This window comes from Helianthus annuus, chromosome 17, assembly GCF_002127325.2.
Source record: "Helianthus annuus cultivar XRQ/B chromosome 17, HanXRQr2.0-SUNRISE, whole genome shotgun sequence".
Lineage (NCBI taxonomy): Eukaryota > Viridiplantae > Streptophyta > Magnoliopsida > Asterales > Asteraceae > Helianthus > Helianthus annuus.
In genome coordinates this window covers 113,784,088-113,798,647 of record NC_035449.2, presented here as the reverse complement: position 1 = coordinate 113,798,647, position 14,560 = coordinate 113,784,088, and the positions used below count along the sequence as shown (strand labels likewise).

The 14,560-nt window shown below is 39.3% G+C and overlaps 1 non-coding gene across 1 annotated transcript; it reads left to right on the top strand.

Moving 5' to 3' along the window:
- Nucleotides 1–14,198: 14,198 nt before the first annotated feature.
- Nucleotides 14,199–14,305, top strand: LOC118489491. The gene has a single exon (XR_004887511.1). It is a non-coding gene; the product is annotated as a small nucleolar RNA R71 (small nucleolar RNA).
- Nucleotides 14,306–14,560: the final 255 nt, after the last annotated feature.

Sequence of the window (14,560 nt, the reverse complement as noted above, 5' to 3'; positions counted from 1 at the left end):
GATCTGGACCGAAGCTCCGTCAAACTCGCGGGATCCTGGAGTAAGCAAAATATAACACCATCTTCATTGTGTCATAAATTGTGTTATAGGTTTTGATAAAAACATAGTGGCCAGAATCCAAATTAACATTGTGTTATAAGTTTTGATGATAACACAATGTATAGAAACACTAGTAGAAATGTAATGATAAAACCCAGTTAAAAGACATAATGACCTTAACCTTTAATACAATGCAAAGAAAACCCAGTAAAAATAAAAAAAAATTATTTTATTTTTATATAGCAATATCATACTCATATTAAAGATAAAAAAAACACTTGTTATTATGTTTAATTAAAAAAAAACATGTTATATGAAAAGTTATTGACGTTTTAAATTGATGGGGGGATTGACATTTGTCTTGTATGTTAAGAGAGAAAGTCAATAAATGTAGGATTCCCTTTATACCTTTCCACGATCTTCTTTTCTTAAAGGGATGGGATGTGGTTGAGGGTAGTACCCTACCCCCTACAATTAAAACATGGCGTGTCACATTAGGCTTCCATTACCCTAAAAACACCAAAATGGGGGGGGGTGTGGTTTATGGTACGTCACCACTCCTTTTTTTATTTAATAATTTTTTTATATTTTAATTTTTAAAAACCAAATATTAAAATTCATAAACTTATATAAAAACATCCAGCTTCAATGACCCGCTCCCCCTACCCTGAAATGGGTACCCGAGCTACACGGGGCGGTGGAGCCGAGCAGGTACCTACCCGGACTCGCCTACCCGTAAACACACCGGCTCCCCTAAAACTGTCACACCCTGTATTTTGCGGAAGCGTATGATGTGTGACTGGTTTAATATCATTGCATTCAATCGTAAAAAACAACTACATGATTAAAACGATGTTCATCCATTCATAAAATTTATGTATTACAAACATTGTTTATTCAAGTTTTTAAAACACAACCCTCGACTAGGTTACAAAACAACATAAATGGATAACATCTAAGCTTCTAGTTACGACACCTGCGTCCAAGATCCATCCTGTTACCTGAAATACATGTAATTTTGGAAAACATCAACAAAAAGTTGAGCGAGTTCTTGCGTCTAGTTTGTGTACTGTAATTTTTGTAAATCTTTGAGAGACTCTTTTGTAAACAGGTATGAAAAACGTGTATGAACATGAATGTTTTACAAGAACTTCAAGGCATGTGAGGACATAGGGAGCATTAGTATTGGCTCCTTTAAGGTATGGGGAGTACTGGTTATGACTCTGTCGACTACCCTCGACTGTGTCGATTTCCCTCGACTGTGTCGATTAACCTCGACTGTGTCGATTAACCTCGCCTGGGACTCCGAAGCACTACTAGGTACTTGTTTTGACCATGAGTGGGGTTCCGCAGTACCCGTTAGATCTAACCCTCGTCCCTAATTAATGAATGTTTTTAATGGCTTGGTACTAGTTTTCACCAAGGCTTTATGGTATTTTTAGTACTAAATCTATGCTCACATGATCTAGTATTTCATTTGCGTTTCATACCGTTTAAGCATTTGTAACATGTATTTCACCCCCGAGAGTTATAAAACCAAAAACAGTTAAAGAAAAGGGGGAGCATGAACTCACTGTTTTGCGTCTTCAGTACTTGTAACTCAAATCTCGTCAGCAAATACGACTACCTACAATGTGCTAGGGTTTATTAGACGAGCGAGTCGTGCCTTGTCTTAGTATTCATGTTTTGAGTTACGTTTTCTTTATGTCTTTACATCATCCAGAGTTATAATACTTTTCAAGTATTTGTTTTCGCGTTTCTTTCACAAGGATGGGAGTATTTCATACATGTATTCTCGTATTCTTGTATTTGTAGTTTCCAAAATAATATATTTTCACTTAGAAAATATGCATAGACTTGTTTTGTCCAAAAATAACGTATCGTCAAGAAAATATATATTTTTCTTCAAAAATCATATATCTTCTGAAATATTCTAAGAAAATATATTTTTACTTCCAAAAGTAATGTACTTCCTTTTTGTCGAAAATATGATATACTTTGTAATAATAACGAAAATCATATTTTCACCTCTTTTGTTTCCAAAATAATATTTACCAAAAATATATTTGTGATGGTATTTTCCGGAATATACGTAAGTTACGTTCTAAAGTTCGCGTTGTAATAACAATACTCGTGCAACTTCAATATTTATTTTGTGAGAGCGTTGGTATTATTTTGGAGTCGAAATTTATGACATTTTCAAGTTATATTATTTTTACCCTAAAAATAATATATCTAATTCACATAATAAGCAAGCAATCACACAAGCGTTTTATTATAAAATATATATTCTAAATATATATTTAACTATTTTATTTACGAAAATCCACCTCCGGTGCTTGGTTATTTTTTAAATGAAATCATAGCGAAATTTATTTTGAAAACCAAGTTAAAATATTTCCGTAAACGCTTGTTAGAAAAATATTTCTAGGTGTTATATTTCTAGAAAAAATTCGCCAGAGTTTCCTCTGTAAACGGAGGTGTCCATGCTTTTCAGCATATCGTTTTCTTTTTGGAAAAATCACCAATCAATTTACCAATCAACAATATACAATTTTTATCCATCAACTTGACAAAAATATGAACAAACCATAAACTCATGAACATGAAGGTTTTGTAAAAACATGTAGTAAGTTACCATCATTTTTAGTAGGTCTTGTGAACTTTAAAAACATATTTTAGTTTCTTGTAAACTTCATTTTTAAAGGACTTGAAGTTTCACAAAACTAGTATTTCCCACTTGGTTCTCCCGAAAAACCGGGTTTTAACAAAACTAGTATTTCCCGCTTGGTTCTTCCGAAAAACCACTTGTCGATCGTTAGATCCACAAGCTTACAACTCCATTTTACAAGAAAAATTATGTTTATTCAAGCTTCAAGTTCATGGTGGGTGGTTTCATCATTTTTCACTTTTCTAACTCTATCATACTACTAGTTCATGTTCTTGAACATGATCTAGTATGGTTAGATGATGATCCATCCCACTTTTAGTAACAAACAACATCAAATAGACACAACTATACAAGATTTACAAGATTTACACAACTAGCTTCTCTTTATCCATCTTATTCATCTTATGTTCAAGACTTTAATGGAAGTTCTTTAGTGTTTTTAATTTTTAACCATAAAATCACTTATTAACCATCATAAACAAGATCAAGATGATGATTAGAAATGCTTACTACTAGCTCAAGGCTAGGGAAGAACAAGAGAAGAAATGAAGTGGTTAAAAGCACCAGAGATAGGTCCTTCAAGTCCCGTTGCTTCCACACCTCCTAACTTTGCTTCTTACACCTTATTATCACCTTAGAATGCTTGATATTGGACTAGAAATGGAGGTGTATGTATGTATGGTGGTGGCCGTAGATATGGTAGTAGAAGAAGAGGGTGTTTGTAAGTTTTTAGTGTTGGTGAAAATGAATGATGATAATGCTTTAGTCTTGTGGTTCTTATAAAAATCCTCCACCAATTATTTACACCATGGATATTGTGTCTAGAAAATGGCATCTTATGTGGGTATATTCTCCAACATATTTAGTAAAATATTGTAATAAAATCTAGTGGGTGGGTCCCTTGTCTAGGACCGGTTATGGGGGGGGTGTCTTGGTTGGATTTTAATTGGTAGTTAAGTAATCTAGTTAGAGAATAAGGTTATTAGTTAGTGTTTTAAGTGTTATGGTGTTTTAGGGTATGTTATGATGTTCGGTGACCATAACTAGCTTCATAACACTAAAACAATGCTTCAAATGAAAATTTGGTGTTTCGGGTAGTGTCCGGTTGTTCGGTTAGATACCGATTCGTTAAAGTGCTAAATTGCGCAGTTTAGTGTGCTTTATGTAGTCTTTTATGACAGTTTCGATTCCCGACACTTAGGAAAGTATTCTGGACCATTATATCACAATTCTGCATTTTATTTTGTTTTTAAAAAGCTGAAAATAGCTGAATTTTGGTTATTTTCTGCAGAATTCTGCACTTTTAATGTGTTTTAGGCACTTTGTCTATTACTTAAGCATGCAGTTTTGTGGTCCTCACTTCCCTACACACTATACTAGTGTAATACATCATCTCTAGCTCATACAGGGCCTTAAAATATTGTTTGTCTATGTACTGAACGTTGTCAGCTTTTTTTTTGTTTGTCTGGTATTGGTGCCAATTTTGTTCTGTGTATCAACTGAACTATTTCGTGTTGCATGTAGCAACGAATAAAGTCTTGTACCATGAAATGCCATTGTATGTATATAATAGTAATCAAAAATTCATTTGTCTTGTAAACTAGATCATGCACAATTATTTAAGCACAGATTACTGTTCAATTAGTGTACGGAAAAGTGACGGTTGTCATAGTCTCCCCCCGTTAAAAGAATTTTGTCCCGAAATTCAAGCGATGCCATTGGTCGCAGGGGAGTTGTGAATTGAATGTGGTCACTTAGATTCATGATTTGTCTTCATGTTCCCATGTATCTCTGGGTCATGTTATGAATTCTATCATACTCAAGTAAATCAATCATGTCTTTTTTGTATCTTGTGGACTCTTGGTCCGTAACCTTAACAGGTTTCTATAGTATTGTGGACTCTTGGTCCGAAACCTTAACAGGTTTTTATAGTATTGTGGACTCTTGATCCGAAACCTTATCAGGTTTTTATAGTATTGTGGACTCTTGATCCGAAACCTTAACAGGTTTTTATAGTATTGTGGACTCTTGGTCCGAAACCTTAACAGGTTTTATAGTAATTCTTGCCGTTGTCATTGACGTGAATCTTATTTGAGGGAACGACGATTGTTCCTTGAGTCAGACTCCTCTAAAGACTAGACATATGAATGTGTCGCGATCACTACTGATCTTTTTCTGGAAGTTTCATCTTGTGAGCAATGGTTCCGATCCCTACATCGGGGATTCAACCTTTTCGTTTTCCTAATCACCCTACGCCTTCTCTAGGAGAGGCTCTCATTTTAGTCATACTTCTTATCTCAAATTCTTACGATTTCTGCCGCTCATCGGCGTAATCTTTCTGTATTCTGTGGGCTGTCTCGATATGATCACATAACTGAACGATTTGCCTCTAGTTTTTCCTAGACCAACTCGGCCAGTAGATTGCTTATTCCCGGTCTCTGAACAACACAACGGGGGTCGACTTTTTATGTTCCACCTAAAGCTTCACACGAAGCGGTTTAAACGGCGGTGTGATAAATGCAGTCGTAGGAAAACTCTACTAAAGGCAAGTGAGTGTCCCAACTTTTTATCAAAGGTTTATCACACAAGCACGTATCGTGTTCATATAGTCTGCATCGTTCAGTAGCTTAGTCCATCTTTGTTAATATTCTAGTTCTTACGATCAACGGGGTGTTGCAACCCTTGTGGTTGGCAAAGATCGTGTAGCGTTTTCCTGCAAGTAATGACGTCAAATTTGCGGTGCGCAAATACGGTATCTAGATCATGGCTTCTTTTCATGATCTCTTAATCAATGTGCCGCATATGCAATGTTGTGGTCTTGTTGCATCGACGTATAATCGAGACTTTGTCGGGAAGCGTCACATAATTGCAACTCTAGCTCCTTAGCTCTTGGTTGCAGGGTTGATATGAATTTCGTTCTTATCCACCATGTATCTTAAAGTTCTCACTTTGCGAACTCGAAATCCGCCTTCCGTCGTCATAGCACATAACTGTTCTTTTCTCTAAGAGTTGCAAGGTAAATTGCAGCTGTTGCCCATGACCTTCCTTGGTCGTTGGCCATATAAGCACGTAGTCAATAAGTATAATCCTGATCTATCCAGGTATGGCTCACCGTTCGATTCATGAATTTTGTCGATGCATGTGTTAAGCCAAATGGTACGACAAGGAACTCGTAATGCTCGAAGCGAGTCCTAAAGGTCGTTTTAGGATATTCCTTCCTTGTATTCACAGTTGTGGACATCCTGTCCTCAAGTCGATCTTTGAGGGGTAACTAGAATCTGATGATTGGTCGGTTCATGGCATCAATCCTTGGCAAAGGATACCAATCCTTGATATCCAATTCTCTGGAATATATGCAAAATGGAAACTGTCAACTTTCTCCTTGTGTCCTTAACTAAGGATGTCATGTTCTTAAGTTCCCTTGTCTAGCAGCTCTTGCAGTTATATCGGAGGTTCATGCTTCGCGGACGAAGCTAGTCGGTAAGACGTCATTCGGCACCGGTGCTGCTCCTGGCTTGAGGTTTATCCTAAACTCCTCTTGACGCTGTGGAGGGGCGTTCCTGGCAAGACTTCAGAAAAGGCTTCTGGAACTTCTTTCATAACGGGGATGTTCTCAGGCTCTATACTTGGATATCCAATCCATGTTGGTTATCATATTATGACTTCTCAAGTCAATGGTAACAGAAGGTTCCGGCCTTCTGAGTCCCTAAATACAATCCTTAATTGCTTCGCCTGCTTAAACTAGCCTTCTATATGTCCATTTCTAGAGAATACGGGACGTCTATTTTACTTGAAACTAGGCCAAGCAGTTTCTTAAGTTCTAAGCATGCAAGGTTAAAGTTGATGCCAGTATTAAATAAAAGTAGATGCATAGGGTTGGTTAATAGGGAAACGTACCCGTAACCACATCTGGATCCTGGTGTGCTTCACGAGTTTCGATCGTGAAAACCCTTCCTTGCTTGTTTCTTCCTAGGGCAATCTTTCCTAAAGTGCCCTGCTTCACCACATCTGTAGCAACCTGGTACTCTACCCTTATTTCTTTTGTTTAGATCCTTCGCCCAACAGGCATCCTTGTTGTGTCCTTCTTTTCCACACTTCCCACACTTAGGCCTCACACATCGACCTTCATGGTGAAAATTGCATTCCCCGCACCTCGGCTTAGTCCCCGTGTAAATTTTACCACCGGCCTTATTTGTGCTCCATCGGTTTTCCCGCCATGCAGCAGTTTCACTTTCTTTCTTTTGTTTGCTTTAGAGCTTCCATAGCCGACTTGTGTGCCTACCTTTAGGTTCGAAGACTTCCTTTTCTTATTGCCTGATGACTCTACATGAGTCTCTTTCTTGTTATCCTCAGATTCTGAAAATTCTCCCGCACGTAGAGCTTCTTCAGTAAGCGTAATGCTTAAATCGATAGCCTCTGCGATGGTTGGAGGCCTTGAGGTAGTAACCAAGCTCCTAATTTGAGGTGCAAGTCCCCAAATGAATCGTTCAATCCTTTTGAATTCCGATTTGACTAAGTAGGGGACGTCTCTAGACAAGTCGTGAAATCGCTGGACATATTCAGGAATCTTCGGTCCATCCATTTTCAAATTCCAGAACTCCACCTCAAGCTTCTGGATTTCAGCCCTAGAGCAGTATTTATTTTCCATCATTTCCTTGAGATCGTCCCAACTCAGTGCATAAGCAGCATCTGCACCAAGGGTCTGAACCTGAAGGTTCCACCAGGAGAGTGCGCCGTCCATAAACAACCCTGAGATAAAGGTAACTCTCTGCTGGGGTGAACAGTTACTCATTCTTAGAATGGAGTCAGTCTTTTCTGCCCAACGAACAAATGCAACGGCACCTCCTGTGCCATCAAAATTCAGTGGTTTGCAGTCTAGAAATTGTTTATAAGTGCAGCCAGTTGGAGGGTTATTTCCGGTAGTGCCACCGCTGTGTTGAGAGTGGAGGGCTTCATGTCGTGCAATTGCCTGGGAGATGCGTTCTTGAAGTTCAGCTTCTGTTCTTGGTAACGTACTGGTGTTTTTGTCCCGTCTGGGCGGCATTCTTTTCTGTTAGAAATATGGGATGGATTAGACAACATTCCATAATTGTCTATAGCACCATAAGTAAACAGGTAATCACCCAATATCACATCTATATATACTCAATGTATGAGCGAGGAAACAATTACTGAGCCTTCACATAGGCTTGCCAACTTGGCTTATTGTTTGTAATAAAATGAACTCGAGGTTACATCGCCTCGGTCATTTAGGTTGCAGTTATCTCCTGTTGTATTAGCTTTATTGATGTGTATATTTTCCTAGTGATGGGGTTGTTCGCGTAGAGGTGATAGAGTGTGTAATGTCGCGGAATCCTTTTGAATGTTACCCATCTTCACTTGCTTAAATATCGTTCCTCAAACGTCTCGTACACGGGTAGTCACGAAGTAGGCCAGACAGGTTTCCTACTTTATAAAGTGCTAAAGCACTTGTCTAGGTATTGTTCTACCATAGGAAGGTGTGAACACCTAGAGTTTATTTTTGTGATCGTTAGCTTGGCCCGCAGAGTCCACCAGGATTTCCGTGCACTACAAGTCGTTATTACGTGGGCCCCCGTAATAATAAATTGTCTTGCACAGCCACCCCAATTTCCTCTCGTCCAAGCAGATGATCAATCAAGGAGGGGACACTACTGTCCTTATACCTCTGTCATGGGAAGGACCATTGCGATGGTCCATGCGCTAACACTCGTTATCATTACGCGCGTATAGGCACGATGATAGGAATAAAGAGAATTCCTAGTAGTTGGAGGGGCACCTTTGAGATGAATACTTCATCTTCCTTTTCTGGTCAAGTGCGTCGTCAATCTTGCTTCACATAAGCCGCAGGGATCTCATCCCGTTGATTAAGAATTCGTTCAAGGTTGTCGCCTCTGCCTCGCCATCATCACCGTAGTCAGGCACCTTCACGATTGAGAGGGAAGAGCAGCCATCTCCTACGGAAGCAAGTTCAAAATCTTGTCTGGTAATCACTCTAGCCATGAGCTTTGCAATGAACACGAGATCGATAGCTTCATCGTGCGGGTTACGTACAGTAATAGGAGTCGGAGTCGAAAGTATCTTGTTCACGTCAAGAATTATTCCGTACACCTATTAGTATGTATCCACGTCAATATTTATTCCGTACACTTATTCGTATGTATGTATGGATAAACAAATATATTACTTAGCATAAACAGGCATTTTGATCATATCACGTATAACTCTCGTTTTTTTTTGGGGGGGGGTCATTTTTCTAGTTGTCGATTCACGATAGAAACACTACTTGGTACTCGTTCTTATCAAGAGTGTATTTTAAGTTTTGGCAAGTCTAACTCGTGTAGACTATACCTTAGTTGGCACCTTATTGATGTGTGCGAAGTGTGTTATACTTTAGGTGTATATTTTAAGCCCTTTTACACTTTTTAGCCAAGTTTTAAATTTATAAAACACAATATTTACTAACACTAAACACACATATGGGCGAGTGCACCCATCGTGGACGTAATATAGTGTTGGTAAGATACCGAGGTCGTCCAAGGACACAAGAGCTTTTAGTACCGGTTTATCCTCAACGTCTAATCAAATCAAAATGTTAGAAAAAGATTTTAAACTAAGAAAATAAAACTAACTAAAATGCTGAAAAATAAAATAAAAATAAAAACAGATAGACAAGATGAATCACTTGGATCCGACTCGTGTGTTAGTGTAACCTTTGATTATTTTCGCACTTTTGCACTTGTTTAAGAGATTATCTTAGTTATTGTAGTAGGTCCCTCTTTTGAAGGTGACGTTACCCTCAATCCAGTAGTTTGAGTCAGCAAGGATACAATCCTAAAGGGTCGGATTATTGAAAGATAATTAATTAAGTTATTAATGCATAATGTGGTAGGCCCCTCTTTTGAAGGCGACATTACCCTCGGCTAAGTAGTCTGAGTCAGCAGGGATACAGTCCTAAGTAGCCGGGTTAAAGTTTTAATAGTAGTTTAACTTATGAGGGGATCAAAGAGTTTGGACCCCCGCCATCCAATACCTTTGGGTATTGAAGGAGGTCCTACTAAATTTAACCCAGGTCCTTTGCAGGATCAATACACTGAACAATGGCAAGACTCTTACCAAACCGTTCCCTTAACCCCTGACCAGGTAGCCAACATACCTCCATATAGACCGTGGAGATATGAATGGTGAAAATCTTTTATTTTATATAGACAGTAAAATAACGCCAAGACACCACGGACAAACGATAAGGAAGAATCACCTTCAACATAAGAAATTAGTAATTAAAGTCATTAATACAAAACCAATTAAAAAGTGCAAAAGATTAAAAATAAAAAGTATTGCACTAAACACTTGTCTTCACCAAGTGATGTAAGAGACTTAGGCAAACATGGCCTTTGATTGTCAAGAACTCTTACGATCAATCTTGGATCCCGAGACGACTCACACACTCTATGATGGACAATGGATGATGGTGGTGGATGATGGTGTTATGGTGGTGGTGGGTGGTGGGTGAAGTGTGAGAGAGGTGGTGCCAAGGGATGAGTTGCAAGAGCTCCAAGCACTCCTATTTATAGGCTGAACGGAAGCCTGGGCACGGCCCCGTGTTCATCTGACACTCTTTCTCTTCATTAAGTGTAATTCGCAATTACAGTAAATGCGCCTGCAGCAACTTGACCACGCCCCCGTGTCCGCTGGGCACGGCCCCGTGGTGGTCAATAGAAGCTTCTATAGATTTGTCTTTTCTGCTGCTTCTTGGGCACGGCCCCGTGCTCGCTGAGCACGGGGCGTGTTCAGTCTTCTGGCTTCTCTGTTTTGCTTGGGGAGATGCTCTCGGAGGGTCGGGCATATCACTTTTGTTCCTTTTCTTGTATTTATGTTAGGTTTTGCTGTCTTTTTGCTTCTTTTGTTATTTTGAGCTCATTTAATCCTGAAAATACAAAAGGAAGACAAAAGCATACTTTTTCCAACATTAGTAGTAAAAAAGGGTTAGTTTTAAGCCACAATTGATGTAATTTATATGTTGCATTTTGTGCACATCAAATACCCCCACACTTGAATCTTTGCTTGTACTCAAGCAAAACTCTTTATAATGTGGCTTTATTCACTCTCAAATGGAATGGGTAGAAGAGAAGGTTTTTGGGCTTGTCATAGAGTGTCGGGAATTCCAAGATTATTTAGGTTTTATTTTTATTTATTTACAATCCTATTCGTCATGATTTAAAAACATTTCATAAGATAAATTATTTATTAGGGCATAACATACCTTTTTTAAAATTCCATTTATATACAAGTTCACATACCTCACGGGGGAATCACTCGGCCGAAGGTGTATTTTTAGTGAATCACTCGAGAGCGGCATGGAACTTACTCCTACCATAAGCTTGCCAAGCAATCAATCCTCCTCCTTTTTAACAATATACCTTTGTAAATATCAAGAGGACTTTTTGGGTGAAGGGTTAGGCTTGGGCTAAAGGTGAGTGGTTGGGTTAGTGGTTAGTAAAAAGGGCGAAAGGCGTAACAAACATCGGTTTTTGAAAGACTTTTTTTTATTTTTTTTATTTTTTTATTTTTCACATTTTTATTTTATTTTGATGAACCACTTGTTTCAAACAAAGTTATTTTTGATGAACTTGTTTGTTTATTTGGTTTCATCAAAATATATAACCTTTTTTTTTCAACAGAGTCATTAGAAAACCGAACGTTGTTACTAAAATAAAGGGTTAAAAGTAAAAAGGTTTAGGTGGGTAAAAATGGTTGTTTTGGGTTAAGAAATGAAAAGGTTTAGCCTCAAAGGGGTTAACTAGGGGGATTTTGGGTAGGTGGTAAAAAAAATGAAAAATAATGGTGTAGAATGAAACAGGGTTAGTCCTAATGCCTCCATCATTTACTTACTCGGGTTTAAGTTGGTAAGGACCGGGAATGTATTGTTGTGGCAAGTTCTAGAGTCGTACGAACCAAGCGGCTATTCACACAAGAAACGAAAAATGAGCATTTAGTGTAAAGATATATATTTGTATGCTCGTTAAAGGCTCAAAACTCACTTTTGTGGGAAAAGGATTTTTTTATGTGATCAAGTATATATAATCAAATTTTAACTAAGTTTGCCATGCCTTTTCGTAATTTTCTTATGTTGGTTCTTTTTATCACGACGCTATCGGTTGTAAATTTGTAAAAGTATAACCTTCTTAAGACTTGAATTCCCAACTTAAACTTAGACAAGTAAAAAAAAATGAAAATTTTTTGGAAAAAAATTTGGGGTGATTAGCGGTTCCAATAGAGTTTTGTGTAAGGCTTGTTATTAGGACTTGCAAAATTCAAGGTTTTAGCATCCCCCCATACTTAAATTACACATTGTCCTCAATGTGTCCCAAAAATAAGTTTTTAGGTTGATTGAATGTGTAAAATGGTGTTAAAAGCAAAATATTATGTTACTGGCAGTCTGGATACGACCCCGTGGGGACCGGGCACGGCCCCGTGTTCAGGTGCCAGCGACCAAAATTAAAGAAAAGGGTACAGAAGCCTGGACACGGGGGCGTGTTCAGCGAACACGGCCCGTGTCCAGTTACCTGAACTGGACAATTTTCTGCAGGGTGTGCAGCACGGGACACGACCCGTGCTGAGCCTACTGTAATGGAGAGATCTTTGTCGGATTGCTCTGTTTTAGTGCATGGGGCGATGTTTCTCGTTTCCCTTGTTATCCTTTACCACCATGAGTGTGTTTTATTTCTACAAATTAAAACTAAAAGATTAAACTAAACTAAGGATAGTTCCGCGGAATGCCTCCGTGGTGCGCCACGTTTATAAGGGTCCTTGGCTAGACCCAAGGTAAGGTTATATGTTTTCCGAGCGGGATGTTTTGCATCCGATGTTGCACTGTCGGAGAGCATCATCCAAACTCGAATCAATAACCTTCATGTAATTGACCGGGTCATCGTCCTCTATTCTCTTCCCAACCCCGAACTTCGCTTCCTTATCCCCATATTTTAAAGTGAGTGTTCCGTCATTCATGTCTACCACTGCTTGTGCGGTGGCTAGAAATGGCCTCCCTAGTATGAGGGGGACTTCGGTGTCTTCTTCCATATCAAGTATGACAAAGTCGGTCGGGTAGACGAAATTGTCGACTTTGCCTAGTAGATTTTCAGCGACACCTTGCGGGAATTTGACGGATCGATCAGCAAGTTGTATACTCATCTTTATAGGACTCGTTTTTCCTAAGCCGAGTCTTTTGAACATTGATGTGGGCATGAGGTTAATGCTAGCCCCAAGGTCAGCTAGTGCATTACGAATGGGGGAGTCCCCAATCGAGCAAGGAATTGTGAAGCTTCCGGGATCAATCTTCTTTTAGGGGAGTCTGTTGAGTACGAGGGCGGAGCACTCTTCGCCTAAGTTAACTAATTGCAATGATTCAATTTTCCTTTTATGAGTGAGGAAGTCCCTCATGAATTTTGAGTATTTAGGCATTTGGGTTAGGACGTCAATGAAAGGAATGTTGACATGCAATTGTTTTAGCAGACTTTCGAATTTTGCGAATTGCTCATTGGTCTTTTGACGGGTTAACCTACCGGGGTATGGAACCGGAGGAGCCTTGGTGGGCTCTGGTGATGGAGGAGAAACCTTCTCTTGTTGGGGCGGTGTTGCGATCTCCTCAGTAGGCGGTGGTCCTTCCGCGGGACCCACGGTACGGTTCCGTAGCGTTATGAGATGAACTTGCGCCTTTGGGTTTGTTTCGGTATTACTTGGTAACACGCCTTGCGGTCTCTCGGAGAAATTTTGGGCTAGTTGATTTATTTGTTTTTCGATGTTTTGTATACTAGCTTGTTGATTTCTAAAATTTGATTCTAATTGTAGAAACCTATCCGAGTTTTTCTTTTCAGTGTCGGAGATGAGGCGAGATATAGTATCTTCAAGCCTTTCTCGTCCACCTTGTCGTTGAGGGAAATTTTGTGACTCATTTCTTGGTTGTTGAAAGTTTGTTCGTTGATTTAGGCTTTGTTGGTTACTACTATTGTCGGGTTCTCTCCAACCAAGGTTAGGGTGGTTACGCCATCCTTGGTTGTAGGTGCCCGTTGGAGGACCCGACGGCCTAGGTCTATTATCAATGTAGTTTACCGATTCTGGTTGATCGTCTGTTTCTTTCATACAACTCCAATTTTCATGTGGCCCACCACACCCTTCACAAGCCATAACCGAGACCGTTTTTGCCATTTCTAACTTTTTAATTTTTGAAGAAAGGGCCTCGATTTGGGCTTGTAAAGAAGTGCTTTCATCAACCTTATGGGCGCCTGGGGCAATAGATTTATTACCTCGGGGAGTGTGCTATTGAAAATTGTTTTGAGCAATTTCCTCAATTTGATTGTATATTTCATGTGGGTGGCGGTTACCTAAAAGTCCACCGGAGCTAGAGTCAAGTGTTTGTCTTGTGTGCGGCAACAACCCATTATAGAAAGTGGATACTTGTTGCCATATCGCAAGACCGTGATGAGGACACTTTCGCAATAGCTCCTTGAACCTTTCCCAGGTTTCATATAAGGATTCCCCGTCCTCTTGTGAATATGTATTAATTTTAGTCATTAATTTAGCCGTTTTAGCGGGAGGGAAATACTTATATAGAAATTTTTGGGCTAGTTCATCCCAGGTGTTTACCGATCCAACTGGGAGGGCATTGAGCCAAGCTTTTGCTCGGTCTTTTAATGAAAAGGGAAACATTCGGAGGCGGATGGCGTCATTTGATGCTCCATTGATCCGAAAGGTATCACATATTTCTAAGAAATTAGTAATATGTAGATGGGGATCCTCGTCCGCAAGCCCATGGAAGGTTGCGGAGTTTTGAAG